The sequence below is a fragment of the Lissotriton vulgaris genome, chromosome 1_1 (genome assembly GCF_964263255.1).
Source record: "Lissotriton vulgaris chromosome 1_1, aLisVul1.2, whole genome shotgun sequence".
NCBI classification, from domain to species: domain Eukaryota; kingdom Metazoa; phylum Chordata; class Amphibia; order Caudata; family Salamandridae; genus Lissotriton; species Lissotriton vulgaris.
In genome coordinates, this window is record NC_141685.1 from 200,966,369 (window position 1) to 200,986,368 (window position 20,000).

At 45.5% G+C, this 20,000-nt stretch overlaps 11 non-coding genes across 11 annotated transcripts; 4 read left to right on the forward strand and 7 right to left on the reverse strand.

Annotated features, from left to right (window-relative positions):
- Positions 1–174: 174 nt before the first annotated feature.
- TRNAG-GCC (transfer RNA glycine (anticodon GCC)) lies at positions 175–245 on the forward strand. Its single transcript has one exon. It is a non-coding gene; the product is annotated as a tRNA-Gly (tRNA).
- Positions 246–316: 71 nt separating this feature from the next.
- TRNAW-CCA (transfer RNA tryptophan (anticodon CCA)) lies at positions 317–388 on the reverse strand. The gene has a single exon. It is a non-coding gene; the product is annotated as a tRNA-Trp (tRNA).
- A 236-nt stretch (positions 389–624) lies between these two features.
- TRNAN-GUU (transfer RNA asparagine (anticodon GUU)) lies at positions 625–698 on the reverse strand. Its single transcript has one exon. It is a non-coding gene; the product is annotated as a tRNA-Asn (tRNA).
- A 1,161-nt stretch (positions 699–1,859) lies between these two features.
- TRNAG-GCC (transfer RNA glycine (anticodon GCC)) lies at positions 1,860–1,930 on the forward strand. Its single transcript has one exon. It is a non-coding gene; the product is annotated as a tRNA-Gly (tRNA).
- Positions 1,931–2,001: 71 nt separating this feature from the next.
- On the reverse strand, positions 2,002–2,073 carry TRNAW-CCA (transfer RNA tryptophan (anticodon CCA)). The gene has a single exon. It is a non-coding gene; the product is annotated as a tRNA-Trp (tRNA).
- Positions 2,074–17,280: 15,207 nt separating this feature from the next.
- TRNAG-GCC (transfer RNA glycine (anticodon GCC)) lies at positions 17,281–17,351 on the forward strand. The gene has a single exon. It is a non-coding gene; the product is annotated as a tRNA-Gly (tRNA).
- A 71-nt stretch (positions 17,352–17,422) lies between these two features.
- TRNAW-CCA (transfer RNA tryptophan (anticodon CCA)) lies at positions 17,423–17,494 on the reverse strand. Its single transcript has one exon. It is a non-coding gene; the product is annotated as a tRNA-Trp (tRNA).
- A 236-nt stretch (positions 17,495–17,730) lies between these two features.
- TRNAN-GUU (transfer RNA asparagine (anticodon GUU)) lies at positions 17,731–17,804 on the reverse strand. Its single transcript has one exon. It is a non-coding gene; the product is annotated as a tRNA-Asn (tRNA).
- A 1,161-nt stretch (positions 17,805–18,965) lies between these two features.
- Positions 18,966–19,036, forward strand: TRNAG-GCC (transfer RNA glycine (anticodon GCC)). Its single transcript has one exon. It is a non-coding gene; the product is annotated as a tRNA-Gly (tRNA).
- Positions 19,037–19,107: 71 nt separating this feature from the next.
- Positions 19,108–19,179, reverse strand: TRNAW-CCA (transfer RNA tryptophan (anticodon CCA)). The gene has a single exon. It is a non-coding gene; the product is annotated as a tRNA-Trp (tRNA).
- Positions 19,180–19,415: 236 nt separating this feature from the next.
- On the reverse strand, positions 19,416–19,489 carry TRNAN-GUU (transfer RNA asparagine (anticodon GUU)). The gene has a single exon. It is a non-coding gene; the product is annotated as a tRNA-Asn (tRNA).
- Positions 19,490–20,000: the final 511 nt, after the last annotated feature.

Genomic DNA, 20,000 nt, shown 5'->3' on the forward strand with positions numbered 1-20,000 from the left:
AAATGCAAAGACATTATTACTTATAGTCTCCTGCATCTGATTCTTGCCATCATCATGTGAAACGTTGGCGTTATCATGTCTGCTGCGCACCCTTTGTTCATATGTGTACAATTTAAGTGTGTGAACCTGACCACTGTCTTGGACAGAGCTCTTGCTGTGAACACACCATGTGAAGCATTGGTGGTTCAGTGGTAGAATTCTCGCCTGCCACGCGGGAGGCCCGGGTTCGATTCCCGGGCAATGCAAGGTTGCTTTCTTTTGACTTTGTTTTCGAAATGATATATATGAACTCAGTGGGGAATAAAATGGTAAGCAGTGACCCCGACGTGATTTGAACACGCAACCTTCTGATCTGGAGTCAGACGCGCTACCGTTGCGCCACGAGGTCCTTACACTTGCAGCCTTCGATGCCAGATGAACAAATGCTGTGGGCCTTTTGACTTATTTTCCTCTGCTTATATGCCTACGGTTGTATTACAGGGCTTGGCCTTTTGTTTTCTATCCTAATTATTGAAATTGACTGCAGGTGCAGTGAGAACGCTGAGGATTGAACTATTCAGGGAAAGGATCGCACGCAGGAAAGAGCAAAGGTACGTATCTGTGTTTCATGCAGACAAAAGGAAACGTCCCTGGGTGGGCTTGAACCACCAACCTTTCGGTTAACAGCCGAACGCGCTAACCGATATCGCCACAGAGACTATTGACTGTATACCTTTCCTGAGACTCAATATGTGTCTTGACATGTGTGCGCCTGCCTGGAGCTTGTATTATATAAGGCGTCTTTATGCCTTACAGCGTTTGTCATTTGCTTAGTGTCTTGTTACTGTTGTAATTTATGATGTGTAAACTACTGTCTAATGGTGTTAGAGCCAGTATTACTACCGGTCACAGTGCATGAGACTCATACATGACTTTTCTCTTTGCCTGCTTAGCGTTGCTCCCTGCTCCTCTGTTTGCGTGCTACCAGCCCGTGAGGCGTGTGTCTTGCCCATCCCATCTTCACTGTGTTATGTTGGACTTGTCTTCTCTGTGAGCAGAGTCTCCTTCCCAGAGCAGGTGCTTTCTCTGAACTCTTGGCTTGTAAGACTGCTGGGAAAGGCCCTCCCTAGCCCCTCAGTCAGATAGATACATTTACCTGCAGAGCTCAGCTTGGGAGAAAGAGATTAGGCAGAGAGCACATAGGGGAAGGCCCACAGAGCACACTTTATTTTACATAAAAGCTCGGGCTTGTGGGAGGACAGGGACATGAGGGTTCTCATGGAAAGAAATCCCAGGAGTATTGATGGCTAGGCCCTGAAACACAACAATCCCGGAATGGTCAGGCACAAGATGCCTCTGCAATAGGCCTGACCCTAGGCTTCCGGAGTTCTTGATCTCCAGAGGCTCCAGTGATCTAAGCCCGACCAGGGCTGTGCCCGACCAGGGCGCGTTGGGAGAGCGTTAGGGACAGGTAAAGGGGCGCAGGGCGCAGAACTCTGCCCGTTTCACCCCAGCATTTTGGGGAGGACACAGAATCTGGCAAAGCCAGTGGGAAGGATTTTCCAGGAGGAGAGTTCAGTGACATGATCTGAAACACAATAGTGCTGGTGATCTGGCGGGTGCATTCTGTGAGCCACTTCTGTCAGGAGCAGCCTGCCATCATGCCCTGATAACCACAACTCTAGTACCAAGCCAGTGACCTCAGCAAATGCAAAGACATTATTACTTATAGTCTCCTGCATCTGATTCTTGCCATCATCATGTGAAACGTTGGCGTTATCATGTCTGCTGCGCACCCTTTGTTCATATGTGTACAATTTAAGTGTGTGAACCTGACCACTGTCTTGGACAGAGCTCTGCCTGTGAACACACCATGTGAAGCATTGGTGGTTCAGTGGTAGAATTCTCGCCTGCCACGCGGGAGGCCCGGGTTCGATTCCCGGGCAATGCAAGGTTGCTTTCTTTTGACTTTGTTTTCGAAATGATATATATGAACTCAGTGGGGAATAAAATGGTAAGCAGTGACCCCGACGTGATTTGAACACGCAACCTTCTGATCTGGAGTCAGACGCGCTACCGTTGCGCCACGAGGTCCTTACACTTGCAGCCTTCGATGCCAGATGAACAAATGCTGTGGGCCTTTTGACTTATTTTCCTCTGCTTATATGCCTACGGTTGTATTACAGGGCTTGGCCTTTTGTTTTCTATCCTAATTATTGAAATTGACTGCAGGTGCAGTGAGAACGCTGAGGATTGAACTATTCAGGGAAAGGATCGCACGCAGGAAAGAGCAAAGGTACGTATCTGTGTTTCATGCAGACAAAAGGAAACGTCCCTGGGTGGGCTTGAACCACCAACCTTTCGGTTAACAGCTGCGGGGAACGGGATTTTGATATCAATTTATGATTATGATAAATTTAATAAAGAATCCCATTCATCTGTTTTGGACCGCTATTATCTGTCATTGAGGAAAGGACCACCCCCGCATTGGTTAGACAAACCCCATTAACTGACGCCACTCTGAAGAACCACTTACAACTGATGAAGTTTCAAGAAGTTTATATAAAGATTAATTTGAATACGATACAATCCACTCAGGATATAATCTCAAAAGAATACAAAATACAAAATCAATTAATATATCAGTCGCTTTAAGCTTCGGTGTGAAGTGGTTCCTTCTGCGTCATCTGCAGTAAGATAAAAACAGTAATCGAATTAAAACTGTCCCTACTCTATGCTATGTGACAACCCTACTTCGCAAGTCTCTCTTCCCTAAAAAGGTGTCAGCAGTTGACTTCCAAAGAAGTTCAAACTCTCTTTAGCCTCTAAAGGAAATCTTAAGTTTCAGAAGCAGTACCCTATCTGCCTACCCATCCGCTCTCTAAGGGTCCTCGGCCTACTGCTCCCTTGCGCTTCTGATGTCTCAGCGCATCTGCTCAAGGCATCTACCCTTCGCCCTTGCTCTGAGCAATTCGTCCCGCTGTTCCTAATCTCCCAATTGCCAAATTGCTACCTCCTCCCCGGGGTGCTGTCCCTAAAATACACAATCACCGTGTGAATGGAACGCCCCTTGACGCCCACCACGGACTTTCCCCGATGATGTCAACTTCCTGCTTCTTCCATTGGTCACTCCTCGCGTCGTCCGTTAAGTTGACCCTTCTCCTTTGGATGTCATCTTCATCATTTCATCGTCGACATTTATCGATTCTTTCAGATCATGTAACATGTGAATTTTGGACAAGGCCTTAACTTTATGTCTCTTAACTTGACCCTGCTAGGTCCTGTGAATGGTCTTGTCCAAACATAGTCCACCTAAAAGTGTCTCTACTCACGTTCGAGCAATAAGCTCCGTCCGGCATTGTCACCTTAAATCTAACAAGTGCTAGACTTCTCGGCTCTCATGTCCACATCAAGCTATTTACGACCTTCACAAGACCACTAAATTACATTTCATGCGACTCTGCTCCTTCGAACTCTTGACCAGTTAGGTTGCGTACACAAATGACCTAACTCTTCTAGCATTCCTACAAAAGCCCTCTACACAGTATAACCTTTGGCATACATTTATATATTCGTACTTTAGCAAAAGCCTTAGTTATACTTAAACATTTTACATCAAATATGTGAAATACATTGAATACAACTACATAGAATATAAACTATACATTTTCCTTGGTTACATCTTTATGTGAATTCTCTTATACATTTATCCACGTTTCTCCACGTTTACGCCTTTCCATGTTACATTTCTCTCGCCGCTTTTCCCAATGCAAAGTTACACATTTAAAGTTGCACACGTACACGAATTCTACTGTGCACGTTCTATATTTCATGGGCATTTATACACATTTCTATACATTTACCCTTCATGTATGCGGGTCTTCTAACTCTAATGCATTTTAACGTGTGAATACATTTACATTTCCTATATCATGTTATCACATCCATTGGCCTTTATGCTATAGTCGCCAACTTTACATTACGATACACGTTTCATTCCTACGTTTATAACATACACGTCTAGATATGGTTACTATATACTTCCTATTCAAATTGCGCTCTCTCAGTTCCCCCCTTTGATGACTTTTAGGAGTCATCACTAAAAGCAATTTGAATACATCACTTATACTGAACTAGTTACATCTGTTCCTCTTTTTATCGATTCAAGCGTTCTCAAACTTTTATACTGTTGATCTTGTAGAACAGCTAGTCTCCTTTCTTGTTCTCTCATCGATCTTTGTAACTGGTTCGACCTATACCATTTATACAATTTTACTAATCCTAATAATGTAATTATACAAATTAATACTATTAGTACAGGCTTTAATATGTACCAAACTATACCTTTGCCTATATTAGCAAACCAACTTCCAACCTTTCCCACTCCATTTCCTACTTTTTCCCAAACATTTACTTTTGATAAATCTTCAATTTCTTGATGAATCTGTGTAATGTTCTGTATGACTTTCTCAAGTGGTTTTGAATTATCAGGAATATAAGTACAACATTCCTGAACTTTTAAAGCTTTACAAACTCCGCCTTCTTTTGCTAATATTACATCTAAAGCAAGCCTGTTCTGTAAAACCATTGCTCTAATCGACTGCATCTCACCCTCTACTAACATTAATGATCTTGCAGTGCTGGCAGACAATCTATCCACGACTGTCGCTAACCTTCTAATCTTAACATCGTTAAGAATCAAACCTAACAATGGAAACATCGCTCCAAATACATCTCCTACTACTTCTGCATCTCCTACTTCTCTTTTCGTTCTCCTCGAAGCCTTTCCTTCTATTATCGCCAAATCCTTTGCATGATATATTTTGGGGAAGACAATTGCCAAGTAACACGAACCATACCAATTATCTGGAAGTTTTACATAGGCATTTCTCCCACATACAAAATACACATTCGGAATAGCTTGCATCCCTTTCATAAAATCCTTTGTGTAGTACTCCAGTCTAAAAGAGTGCTCACAACTAACTTCACCTACAAATTCGCTCTCGTAATACGTTTTGCTTCGAGTTAAACATAACTTTCCTTTCTGCGTTCTATCCAATGCAATTGGACCATTGCTACCTTTCTTTTTGTGTGTCTTCTCTTCTTCGGTCCAATCTGTTTTCCATTGCCCTGACATTTTTAGAATCTTCTGCCGTCTGCATCGATCATCTACTTGTGCTATAAACCTTTTCTCTACTTCTGATACTTTGCAAGTCAGATTATTTCTACGTGCATATGATGTATCTAATGTGTCCCAAGGAAGAAAGAATTTAGCCAGTCTATCTTCCTTTTTGTAGTAGTCCCACTTATTCATTTGCTTATAATTCGGAACTTCAGGCAGTACCGAATCATAATTTGAAAAGTAGTACTCAAATCCTTCTCTACCATAAAATATACTGAGCAATAAACTACATGTTATCCCATAAGTTAATGGGAGATGGTGATACCTAATGCCTTCATCTACAGAAGCCGGCAATTGCATACAAACGTAGCAATTTTTGGCCTCCATGGCATCGATATATTCATACAATAATTTGGCATATGCATTTGACCTAAAGTTTCCCTGTGACTCGTCTATGTGCAATCTACGAGTTTCCTCTGCAAGTAACGCCTTTTCACGTATAACATTGCTCTCCTCCTTCTTTCCCACAAGAGCAGGTTTCAAAGTCGTTACTGTTTTCACTTTTGCTATACTTTTATCGTTTTCATGGCCTGTCATGTAAGATATCGTTACTACTATGATTATGAGAAATATCACTATTGCTATAAGTGTACCTACTATACATCTGGCTTTTCTGTTTGGGTTGCCGTTCTCCATGTTATCAAAACAGCGTACCTCGTTCTCTAGCGAAAGTGCTCTTTTCAGTCTTTGGTTGCTTGTTTGCTTTCACAGTCCTTTAAAATGCTTTTCAACAGGTATCTTTTCACCACAATGTCTTTTTCTCTTCTTAGCAGCAGACAACCCTAGCCCTTCTCCGTCCTCTAAATGTAATCCCTAATTTTATTCTTCTTTCCACTCGGCGCTAGGTTATCTTCTTCTTTATGACATACGTACAAAAGTCTTTTATGCATCAACAATTATTTTCGGACCTGCAGCTTTCACAACAATTATTAATAGTTCAAATCGAATAACTTTTTCTTCTTCTTCTGTCATTTGCTGACCAACTGTTGGAAATTGTAGTCTTTTCAGCACTAGATCTTGAATTTTACTCAAACGTGGGGGTCGGGGAAGTGTGAAAGTCAGTAACCCCTCAGTTTCAAGCCCAGGCGCCACCATCCATATCTCCACTGTCACGACTGGATCGAGAGTGGTTACTTTCACACTCTTCACTCTCCCAGATTTCTGTCCCCAATACATCTGCTAGATAAGTCCACTCTGGGGTGGCGTACCTTCTGCAGGGCACACGTACCCTTCTCGATCTTCGTGGACTCTCAGTTCCTGAATCTGTCGTCTCGTCCTCCTGATCCGATTCTTCAGCGATCGGGGCAAGAGTTCTTTCCTTTTTCCTTTCCGAACTTGGCCTTTTCCTTCTCTCCGGCCAACTAGCTTCTTTGCTTTCCGTCTTTCCGCTCCTTGTTCCAGGACCTGTCTCTTCGTCACTCTCAGTCTGCTCGATATCTGTGTCGGATTCCCAATTACTTCCTTCTCCTGAGGCAACTTCGGTCCCACTCGTGTCCTGACCTTCGTCGCCCTGTTCCAACACAGTTTCAGCTTCTTTTATCACCTCCACAGCTTGGCTTTCCCCCTCTATGGCTTCTCCGCTTCCCGCCGGATTCTCATCCGAGAGGGGAGCTGTGTCTTCTGGAGGTGTTGGCACTCTTCGGGTGTGTGAGGCATGTATCCAGTTTGGCAGCCCTCCACACTTCACTGCGGTATTCGTTACAAGTATGACTTGAAACGGTCCTCGCCAACGCACGTCTAAGCAGTTCTTCCTGACATGTTTCTTCACCAGGACCCAGTCTCCTGGACTCAGGTCATGGCACAAGTCGTGTACTGATGGAACCTCTGCAGCCTGGACCTGGAGGGACACAGAATTAACGGCATCAGATAGTCCCTTGCAGTAGTCCAAGATCAAATCGTCTGTGATGTTCACTAGCGCTGCAGTCGGAACCGATGGCAATCTCATAGCTCTCCCCATTAGCACTTCATGTGGAGAGAGGCCTGTTCTCCTATCTGGTGTGCTACGTATACTCATGAGAACTACTGGAAGTGCGTCTGGCCAACTCAGGGATGTCGATGAACAAACTTTAGCCAGTCTGGACTTGATAGTACTGTTAATTTGCTCTACGATCCCTGAAGCTTCTGGTCGATAGCTGCAGTGTAACTTTTGATCAATATTTAAAGCTGAACACAGCATCTTCACCACTTCGCTATTGAAATGAGTTCCTCTGTCCGATTCCAAAGAGGATGGCACCCCAAACCTCGGTATCAACTCTCTAAGTAACAATTTTGCCACTGTAAGTGTATCGCACCTACGTGTAGGGTAAGCCTCAACCCATCTAGAAAATATACAGACAATCACTAGCACGTATCTGAGTCTGTTGCATGGAGGCATTTCTATGAAGTCAATCTGCATCCTATTGAAAGGCCCCCCAGACCTTCCTATGTGACTCAAGGTAACTGGTGTTCTCTTACCCACATTTAGTTGCTGACAGATTGTACATCGCTGACACACTGCTTCTGCCGCTACTCTAAATTTAGGGTTAAACCACGTTTGTCTGAATACTCTCACCATAGCATCTCTTCCTATGTGTGCTGATCCATGCAATTTCCTTGCCATGGGACTAATGAGTTCATTTGGTAATACTGCCCTTCCGTCGGCAGACACCCAAAAATTCATTTCACTTTTCTCGCACCCAGCTGTTTCCCAGCCCTTTTTCTCCTCATCTGGTGCGTTTTCCTGTACTGCTCTCAATTCATCCCACGTATCTACAGTGTCTAACAACATGGTCAATTCAGTCATTTCCTGGATTCCCCCCACCTTTACATCAGTGTGAGAATATCCCTGCTCTGCGCAATAACGCGCTACCTCATCGGCATATTTATTTCCTAGTGATACAAAATCCGTATTCTTTGTATGAGCTGCACATTTGACCACAGCTATGGCCAAAGGTTTTTGCAAAGCCTCTAACAGTAGTTTCACGAATTCTCCATTCCTAATAGGAGAACCCGAGGAAGTCATGTAACCTCTTTGAGACCACAACTGCCCGTAATCATGAACTACGCCAAATCCATACTGACTATCGGTGTATATGGTGACTCGAAGTCTTTCGCCTGCTAAGCAAGCACGAGTCAAAGCCACAATTTCAGCTACCTGTGCGGAGTGTACTCCTTCCAGGCAAGCGGCTTCTATAGCTCTGGTAATCGTGCATACTGCATAAGCTGCTCTCAGCTGACCGACATCGTTTCTTACGCATGAACCATCAACGAAGAAAATTTCGTCTGGGTCTGTCAATGGCTCATCTACGATATCAGGTCTCGGTTTGGTACATAGTTCAGTCACATCGAGGCAGTCATGTTCTGTACAGTTTTCATCTTCCACTTCATTCGGAAGTGGCATCAAGGTTGCAGGATTCAAGACAGAGCATCTCTTTAGGGTCACATTCTCGGCAGCCAGTATGACCTGCTCGTAGCGTGTGAGCCTGCTATTCGTCAGATGCTGAGTCTTAGTCCTTGTCATTAACAATTCTACAGAATGTGGTACATACACCTCTAACGGATGACCCATAACTACACTTTCAGACCTTTCAATGCTGACACCCGTTGCAGCTACGGATTTAAGACATCCGGGCAACGCTGCGGCTACTGGATCTAATGTAGCCGAAAAGTACGCCACTGGCCTGCGCGCATCTCCATGGACCTGTGCTAATACCGCTAAAGCGCATCCCTCTCTCTCGCAGCAGTAAAGCAAAAAAGGTTTTTTATAATCTGGCATTCCCAACGCCGGGGCGCGACATAAGTCCTCCCTCAGCTGCAAAAACGCCATCAAACAATCTTTGTCCCATGGTACCGGATCACTTACTCCTTTGTGCGTCAGCTGTAATAACGGTTTTGCCTTCAGTGAAAAGTTGGCTATCCACTGTCGACAGTAACCGACCATGCCTAGAAACATCCTGACTTCTCTTTGTGTCGTAGGCGCGTTCATTTTCATAATCGCCTCTATTCTATCTGGAGACACCTTCCGCTTTCCCTTTTCGATCCTATGGCCCAAGTATTGCACCTCAGTCTTACAATATTGCAATTTACTTGGAGACACCTTGTGTCCGTTCTCAGCCAAGTGATTTAACAAGGTGATGGTGTCCTCTCTGCAAGCTTCCTCAGTTTCTGACGCAACAAGGAGGTCGTCTATGTACTGGACTAGAACTGAATTCTTGGGCAGTACTAGACTCTCGAGATTTCGTTTCAATAACTGGTTAAAGATCGATGGGCTTTCTGTATACCCCTGAGGGATACGACACCATGTTAGGACGCGATCTTCCAGCTTGAAAGCGAAAAGATATTGGCTCTCCTCATCTAACGGTATCGAAAAGAAGGCCTGACACAAATCTATCACTGTGAACCATTCAGCTTGGAACGGTATCTGAAACAATATCACTGATGGATTCGGTACCACTGGACAACATGAGACAACAATGTTATTAATCTTTCGGAGATCCTGCACTATTCTGTATTTTCCACTAGGTTTCTGCAAACCCATGATCGGGGAGTTACACGGACTGCCCACGATCTCCTTCAGTATTCCCTGCTTAATCATGGATTCGATCACAGGCTTAATCCCTGCAATCGTCTCTGGCGTTAGCTTATACTGTGGTGTTCTTGGATACTCAGCATGGGGTCTAACCAAGATTTTTACCGGTTCCACTCCTTTGATCAATCCAATTTCTTCCCCGGTAAAATCCCATACCTCAGCTGAGACTTTCTCTCTCAAGTCTTGCGGAAGCTCCTCCACTGTCAAAGTAGGATAAAGTTCCACACATTCCCTTGAGTTCACAACTTTGAAATCTGCGTCCTCATCATTTGTCTGCACTTCTACTCCTTCAGGTGTGCAATGTATCGTGCAATTCAGTTTGCACAGCAAATCTCTCCCTAGCAAACACACAGGACTAGAATCGCAGATCACAAACTGATGTTCGTCACTGTAATTCCCTATTCTCACTGACACTGGTTCGGTCAAGGGATTTGTCATCCTTTTGTTTGCAACTCCTACTACCTGAACCATTTCTCCTGATATTGGCAGACCCGGGACTACTGCAGATCTCAACGTGGATCGAGTGGCCCCTGTATCCACCAAAAAGGTCGTAGGACATCCTGCTATTTCAGCCTCTACGTATGGTCCTCTCTGATCTACTTCCAAGGCGGCCCCTAGAGTACAGTCTTCGTCCCTACTCGCCCGCTGCCCTGTAAGAGGATCAACGTAGTAACATTCCTCTCCTCCTACAAACAATGGCATCTGTCTGTAGGTTTTCCCTCCGTTTGAGATGCGAGGTGGTTGAGGAAACGGGGCTCGAGGAGTCTGAGTCCCCCCTTTGACAAACTTGCCCTTCGGGACTGTGGCTCCCTTAACCACGTTGCTCTGAACCTCTTCCTCCTCCTGCTCTAATTCCCCTGTCTCAACATTGTAGGGACACTCGCGTCGCCAGTGTCCCACCTCATTACACTGATGGCATCTCGTCGTCTTTTTCAATGTCGCAATATCCATTCTCGGTCTCGGTCTTTCTTCCTCGTCTCTGCTCTGATTGTTCTGTTTCTTTGCCTGCGTTCCTGTTCCCTGCTGCCGCGGTTTATCCTTTCCAGCAGCTTGCATTTGCACTAACATTAACTTTTCTTTAAGCTTCTTCGCCTTCGAGTCTATCTCGTCGCTACAATACCTTGCATACCTCAGAATCTCGTCTAAAGGTTTGTTCTGCCAACAGATCAGATGCTGTTGGATCATTAGGCATATTTCTGGTCTTAATCCTAAGACAAACTTTGAAACAAATTGTCCTATATCCTTGGGATCCATCACATCTAACCCGCTGTACTGCTTGAATGCTTTCAGCAATCGCTCGTAAAACTCATGCACTGTCTCTTTCGGCTCTTGGGTAGTTCGATCTATCTTTACCCAGTCTATGTCTTGTACCGGCACTTTCTCTTTTAGCCACGCTATTACCCTCTCGTACTTTTCCATGACTCTATGAGATGGACCATTCGTCCTGGCTTCTCTCGTTGGCTCACAAGTGGGCCAGTCAACACTGAGCTTGCACGCCGTCCACAAATCTCCGGGTACTACGATGTCGAACAGTGTGTTCAAATCGACCCACAGTACCTTTGAGATCTTCACAAATCTTTCTACCTGCTTATACCATTCGACAGGATTATCTCTAAGCTTTGGGAAGGAATTGGTGAATGCCGCCAAATCCCCCCTAGTCCAAGGCACATGGACGTAGCTTCCATTCGCGATTTCCCGCAAAGGGAAGGCTTCCATTCGCATCAAATCTGTGTCCTGGGAGCCCTCAAGTACACTCCGTCTAACAGAGCCCTTTCTGGACCATCTTTCCTCCCATCTATCTAGATCTCTCCATATTCTGATACTTACGATCAGTTCCCTTATGTGTACTTTCAGCGCGATCGTTCTGCGATCATCCAAATCCTGATCTGTGCAAGTCAGCCTGTGGTTACTCTGTAAAGCCTTGGTTCGTGACAGGTCTACCATGTACCTGTTTGCTAAATTAGATAAGTTCTCATGAACTGACCTCGCTCTTCGAGTGATATCTTTGGATAGAAACAATATCTCATCTGGTGTATATGAGTTTAATCTCTCTAGTTGCACTGTACCGTCAATCAATTCATCCAGATCCGCCTTCAAACTCATCACATCAAGCCGTTTCGCTTTTATTTCAGCTTTCAGCATTTCAGCTCTATGTTCTTCTCTCATGTCCCTCTCTCCTCCACTATGCGCCCTACGCCTGAACACAGGCGAGTTATGAGGAGTTTTACTTCCATCTTTTCGTTCCCACCCTTCGAGATCCCAAGCCTTTCCATCTCCACGTGGGGTATGGTGGAATAATGCTCCGTCCCCCAACCCTACGTTCCGATTTCTAAGCTCGGTTTCTCCAGATGTGAGATAGGATCCACCGTTCTGTTCTAACCCATTATAACTTGCCTGCTGTCTGGTGTCGCTTAATAAACGATAGGGTCCGTCACGACCCTCCATGTTTCCGTGATCTCTTTCGCGATCACCGGAAGAATGGCGAGACGTTTCGCGACTCCCTATGTTTTCGTGACTCCGACTACTATCACCGGACGCATGTCGAGACGCTTCGCGACTCTCCATATTTCCGTGACTCCAGTGTCTCGCATTTTCCCCTGGGGCATGGTGTGTGCACCTGAAGGTATTCCGGTACTCCTGTGTCCTATGCTCCCCTTCACTGAAGGTGACACGAGGCACTTCGCCACACCCTGTACTCCTGTCTTCGCACATTAGCCTATTGCTGTTATTGGTAGGACAAGCATCTCTTCTGCTCTCTTGGCTTCCTCCCTCCCACTCGGGGCTGCTTTCGCCAGCTCCACAATGAGAGAGAATCCTGTTATCCTGTTCTCTCCACTCGGATCCTGTTTCTAAACTTTTATTCCGAGCTTCTTCGGCCGCATCCCATTCTCTCAGGTATTCCCTTAATTCCTTATGGGTTTTTGGTTTAGGACCCCTCAAATCCATTGGCCCTCTTCGATCTCCCTGTTCTACCCTGGGACCTGTTGCAGAATCTAATGGGGTACTCCGACTTATTGGTGCTCGTATTTGCCTGTGGGAATTCGTTGTGGCATTCCTATTCTCTTCTTCTGCTCTTTCATTGTCCCATCGTGCCTGTTCCTCCTGCTGGACCCCTTCCGGGTTGTAGATTGACACAATAGGGCCTATGGTAACCGGAACCTGCAAGGCGTCCGGCAATTGATACGACCTAGCGCATTGCGTCTCTGGCACGTTCTGGACCACAAATCTTCCCACTACTCTCTGTTCAGGACTAACTTGGGGTATTTCTACGGTCTTAGTAGCGTCCCACTCTGATACTGGGATCGACTTATACTCTCCCCACCTAGTTCCGTCCACTTGCGGTAATATGGGACTCGCGAGTTCACCGCTATATGGAGGTGGTTTATCTGTTAACAACCTATCTATCAGATCCTCCTCCGTCTCACTTTCCTCATCTACTTGTTCTAGAGGTTTCCTTTCTCCCGTAGCCTCTATCATGGTGAACAGTTTGTCCGCTTCTACCTTCTGCACCCTCCATTTCTTAGCTTCTTCGTCCCATTTAGCATCCTGCACTGCCTTTACTGTTCTTCTCACTCTTTCTTGGCGCCTCTTTACGCCCCTCTCGTGTGCTGTTCTAAACCACACACCAAGAGCTTCAAATTGTGTTGGCCTCGGTAGAGGTCTCATTGAAAGCATCGTCGCCTTCAGTTGGTTCAACACTTCTAATTTAAACGTTCCAAATCTTGGAAACGCTAGTTCTTTTTGCCCTTCAGTTAGCCTATGCCACTCGGAAATCCACAATATGGAATGTAAGCCTACATTTATTGCCATGTGATGTGCTGGTGTGCCTTCTGGTGGAGCTTCTTCTCCGGCATATAAATTCCTCCTTTTCTTTTTAAAGATCTTTCCTAAACCCTTAAAACACTTCATTTTTTGATGATATTTCTTACCTATTTGCGTCTTGATAACAACCGCCAATCCCTGTACGACTCTCGCTAGTCAGCCTATCCCAACACGGTTCTACACTGACGTCACTTGTCTCTTCTAAAGCAGCTTCCCTCGTTTCTCGACTCGTCTCACGATTTCATATGCGTTTTCACTCATACATTGAAAAATGACTACTTCCGTCCAAGCGATCACTTTTCTCTGACTGTACGGCCACAGTCTACTGTAATTGTCACCTCAACTGGCACAGCGTCTTTCCTCTTACGGTCGGACACTTGCCTCAACTGATAGGTTACTTACACGCAGTAAACGTACGACCAGCGTCCGCTACTCATTCACTCACACATACGCTCCCCCTATCATCGGTCTGTCGGGAAATCAATGGTACCTCATGACCCCCTTTCAATGGTAGACAAATTACTCTAGGTGTTCGATACACCCGAACCACTTAAGTCCTCTGGACATAAGATTTCATCCAGTTGCGCGCGCTCACAACTTTCCCTCAATCACACTACAGGCATTCAACTCCGCTTGACATTACAACACAGGAACAACATAAAACACCGCAATCTTACAACGCATGACCCTTATACTCACTCTCGACCGATTCTGCTGCTTTTCTCTCGACGCACCATCAGCACCGTCTTCGGCTGCAATTCTTCTTCTGGTCGACGATGACTAGGGACCTTGGGGTAAACTAACCTGGCCTAGGTCGTCTTCCTCAAGAAGATAACCATCATTACTCTGCTACCAACTGCGGGGAACGGGATTTTGATATCAATTTATGATTATGATAAATTTAATAAAGAATCCCATTCATCTGTTTTGGACCGCTATTATCTGTCATTGAGGAAAGGACCACCCCCGCATTGGTTAGACAAACCCCATTAACTGACGCCACTCTGAAGAACCACTTACAACTGATGAAGTTTCAAGAAGTTTATATAAAGATTAATTTGAATACGATACAATCCACTCAGGATATAATCTCAAAAGAATACAAAATACAAAATCAATTAATATATCAGTCGCTTTAAGCTTCGGTGTGAAGTGGTTCCTTCTGCGTCATCTGCAGTAAGATAAAAACAGTAATCGAATTAAAACTGTCCCTACTCTATGCTATGTGACAACCCTACTTCGCAAGTCTCTCTTCCCTAAAAAGGTGTCAGCAGTTGACTTCCAAAGAAGTTCAAACTCTCTTTAGCCTCTAAAGGAAATCTTAAGTTTCAGAAGCAGTACCCTATCTGCCTACCCATCCGCTCTCTAAGGGTCCTCGGCCTACTGCTCCCTTGCGCTTCTGATGTCTCAGCGCATCTGCTCAAGGCATCTACCCTTCGCCCTTGCTCTGAGCAATTCGTCCCGCTGTTCCTAATCTCCCAATTGCCAAATTGCTACCTCCTCCCCGGGGTGCTGTCCCTAAAATACACAATCACCGTGTGAATGGAACGCCCCTTGACGCCCACCACGGACTTTCCCCGATGATGTCAACTTCCTGCTTCTTCCATTGGTCACTCCTCGCGTCGTCCGTTAAGTTGACCCTTCTCCTTTGGATGTCATCTTCATCATTTCATCGTCGACATTTATCGATTCTTTCAGATCATGTAACATGTGAATTTTGGACAAGGCCTTAACTTTATGTCTCTTAACTTGACCCTGCTAGGTCCTGTGAATGGTCTTGTCCAAACATAGTCCACCTAAAAGTGTCTCTACTCACGTTCGAGCAATAAGCTCCGTCCGGCATTGTCACCTTAAATCTAACAAGTGCTAGACTTCTCGGCTCTCATGTCCACATCAAGCTATTTACGACCTTCACAAGACCACTAAATTACATTTCATGCGACTCTGCTCCTTCGAACTCTTGACCAGTTAGGTTGCGTACACAAATGACCTAACTCTTCTAGCATTCCTACAAAAGCCCTCTACACAGTATAACCTTTGGCATACATTTATATATTCGTACTTTAGCAAAAGCCTTAGTTATACTTAAACATTTTACATCAAATATGTGAAATACATTGAATACAACTACATAGAATATAAACTATACATTTTCCTTGGTTACATCTTTATGTGAATTCTCTTATACATTTATCCACGTTTCTCCACGTTTACGCCTTTCCATGTTACATTTCTCTCGCCGCTTTTCCCAATGCAAAGTTACACATTTAAAGTTGCACACGTACACGAATTCTACTGTGCACGTTCTATATTTCATGGGCATTTATACACATTTCTATACATTTACCCTTCATGTATGCGGGTCTTCTAACTCTAATGCATTTTAACGTGTGAATACATTTACATTTCCTATATCATGTTATCACATCCATTGGCCTTTATGCTATAGTCGCCAACTTTACATTACGATACACGTTTCATTCCTACGTTTATAACATACACGTCTAGATATGGTTACTATATACTTCCTATTCAAATTGCGCTCTCTCACAGCCGAACGCGCTAACCGATATCGCCACAGAGACTATTGACTGTATACCTTTCCTGAGACTCAATATGTGTCTTGACATGTGTGCGCCTGCCTGGAGCTTGTATTATATAAGGCGTCTTTATGCCTTACAGCGTTTGTCATTTGCTTAGTGTCTTGTTACTGTTGTAATTTATGATGTGTAAACTACTGTCTAATGGTGTTAGAGCCAGTATTACTACCGGTCACAGTGCATGAGACTCATACATGACTTTTCTCTTTGCCTGCTTAGCGTTGCTCCCTGCTCCTCTGTTTGCGTGCTACCAGCCCGTGAGGCGTGTGTGTTGCCCATCCCATCTTCACTGTGTTATGTTGGACTTGTCTTCTCTGTGAGCAGAGTCTCCTTCCCAGAGCAGGTGCTTTCTCTGAACTCTTGGCTTGTAAGACTGCTGGGAAAGGCCCTCCCTAGCCCCTCAGTCAGATAGATACATTTACCTGCAGAGCTCAGCTTGGGAGAAAGAGATTAGGCAGAGAGCACATAGGGGAAGACCCACAGAGCACACTTTATTTTACATAAAAGCTCGGGCTTGTGGGAGGACAGGGACATGAGGGTTCTCATGGAAAGAAATCCCAGGAGTATTGATGGCTAGGCCCTGAAACACAACAATCCCGGAATGGCCAGGCACAAGATGCCTCTGCAATAGGCCTGACCCTAGGCTTCCGGAGTTCTTGATCTCCAGAGGCTCCAGTGATCTAAGCCCGACCAGGGCGCGTTGGGAGAGCGTTAGGGACACGTAAAGAGGCGCAGGGCGCAGAACTCTGTCCGTATCACCCCAGCATTTTGGGGAGGACACAGAATCTGGCAAAGCCAGTGGGAAGGATTTTCCAGGAGGAGAGTTCAGTGACATGATCTGAAACACAATAGTGCTGGTGATCTGGCGGGTGCATTCTGTGAGCCACTTCTGTCAGGAGCAGCCTGCCATCATGCCCTGATAACCACAACTCTAGTACCAAGCCAGTGACCTCAGCAAATGCAAAGACATTATTACTTATAGTCTCCTGCATCTGATTCTTGCCATCATCATGTGAAACATTGGCGTTATCATGTCTGCTGCGCATCCTTTGTTCATATGTGTACAATTTAAGTGTGTGAACCTGACCACTGTCTTGGACAGAGCTCTGCTTGTGTACACACCATGTGAAGCATTGGTGGTTCAGTGGTAGAATTCTCGCCTGCCACGCGGGAGGCCCGGGTTCGATTCCCGGCCAATGCAAGGTTGCTTTCTTTTGACTTTGTTTTCGAAATGATATATATGAACTCAGTGGGGAATAAAATGGTAAGCAGTGACCCCGACGTGATTTGAACACGCAACCTTCTGATCTGGAGTCAGACGCGCTACCGTTGCGCCACGAGGTCCTTAGACTTGCAGCCTTCGATGCCAGATGAACAAATGCTGTGGGCCTTTTGACTTATTTTCCTCTGCTTATATGCCTACGGTTGTATTACAGGGCTTGGCCTTTTGTTTTCTATCCTAATTATTGAAATTGACGGCAGGTGCAGTGAGAACGCTGAGGATTGAACTATTCAGGGAAAGGATCGCACGCAGGAAAGAGCAAAGGTACGTATCTGTGTTTCATGCAGACAAAAGGATACGCCCCTGGGTGGGCTTGAACCACCAACCTTTCGGTTAACAGCCGAACGTGCTAACCGATTGCGCCACAGAGACTATTGACTGCATACATTTCCTGAGACTCAATATATGTCTTGACATGTGTGCGCCTGCCTGGACCTTGTATTATATAAGGCGTCTTTATGCCATACAGCATTTGTCATTTGCTTAGTGTCTTGTTACTGTTGTAATTTATGATGTGTAGACTACTGTCTAATGGTGTTAGAGCCAGTATTACTACCGGTCACAGTGCATGAGACTCATACATGACTTTTCTCTTTGCCTGCTTAGCGTAGCTCCCTGCTCCTCTGTTTGCGTGCTACCAGCCTGTGAGGCGTGTGTCTTGCCCATCCCATCTTCACTGTGTTATGTTGGACTTGTCTTCTCTGTGAGCAGAGTCTCCTTCCCAGAGCAGGTGCTTTCTCGGAACTCTTGGCTTGTAAGACTGCTGGGAAAGGCCCTCCCTAGCCCCTCAGTCAGATAGATACATTTACCTGCAGAGCTCAGCTTGGGAGAAAGAGATTAGGCAGAGAGCACATAGGGGAAGGCCCACAGAGCACACTTTATTTTACATAAAAGCTCGGGCTTGTGGGAGGACAGGGACATGAGGGTTCTCATGGAAAGAAATCCCAGGAGTATTGATGGCTAGGCCCTGAAACACAACAATCCCGGAATGGCCAGGCACAAGATGCCTCTGCAATAGGCCTGACCCTAGGCTTCCGGAGATCTTGATCTCCAGAGGCTCCAATGATCCAAGCCCGACCAGGGCTGTGCCCGACCAGGGCGCGTTGGGAGAGCGTTAGGGACACGTAAAGGGGCGCAGGGCGCAGAACTCTGCCCGTTTCACCCCAGCATTTTGGGGAGGACACAGAATCTGGCAAAGCCAGTAGGAAGGATTTTCCAGGAGGAGAGTTCAGTGACATGATCTGAAACACAATAGTGCTGGTGATCTGGCGGGTGCATTCTGTGAGCCACTTCTGTCAGGAGCAGCCTGCCATCATGCCCTGATAACCACAACTCTAGTACCAAGCCAGTGACCTCAGCAAATGCAAAGACATTATTACTTATAGTCTCCTGCATCTGATTCTTGCCATCATCATGTGAAACGTTGGCGTTATCATGTCTGCTGCGCACCCTTTGTTCATATGTGTACAATTTAAGTGTGTGAACCTGACCACTGTCTTGGACAGAGCTCTGCCTGTGAACACACCATGTGAAGCATTGGTGGTTCAGTGGTAGAATTCTCGCCTGCCACGCGGGAGGCCCGGGTTCGATTCCCGGCCAATGCAAGGTTGCTTTCTTTTGACTTTGTTTTCGAAATGATATATATGAACTCAGTGGGGAATAAAATGGTAAGCAGTGACCCCGACGTGATTTGAACACGCAACCTTCTGATCTGGAGTCAGACGCGCTACCGTTGCGCCACGAGGTCCTTACACTTGCAGCCTTCGATGCCAGATGAACAAATGCTGTGGGCCTTTTGACTTATTTTCCTCTGCTTATATGCCTACGGTTGTATTACAGGGCTTGGCCTTTTGTTTTCTATCCTGATTATGGAAATTGACGGCAGGTGCAGTGAGAACGCTGAGGATTGAACTATTCAGGGAAAGGATCGCACGCAGGAAAGAGCAAAGGTACGTATCTGTGTTTCATGCAGACAAAAGGATATGTCCCTGGGTGGGCTTGAACCACCAACCTTTCGGATAACAGCCGAACACGCTAACCGATTGCGCCACAGAAACTATTCACTGTATACATTTCCTGAGACTCAATATATGTCTTGACATGTGTGCGCCTGCCTGGAGCTTGTATTATATAAGGCGTCTTTATGCCATACAGCATTTGTCATTTGCTTAGTGTCTTGTTACTGTTGTAATTTATGATGTGTAGACTACTGTCTAATGGTGTTAGAGCCAGTATTACTACCGGTCACAGTGCATGAGACTCATACATAACTTTTCTCTTTGCCTGCTTAGCGTAGCTCCCTGCTCCTCTGTTTGCGTGCTACCAGCCCGTGAGGCGTGTGTCTTGCCCATCCCATCTTCACTGTGTTATGTTGGACTTGTCTTCTCTGTAAGCAGAGTCTCCTTCCCAGAGCAGGTGCTTTCTCTGAACTCTTGGCTTGTAAGACTGCTGGGAAAGGCCCTCCCTAGCCCCTCAGTCAGATAGATACATTTACCTGCAGAGCTCAGCTTGGGAGAAAGAGATTAGGCAGAGAGCACATAGGGGAAGGCCCACAGAGCACACTTTATT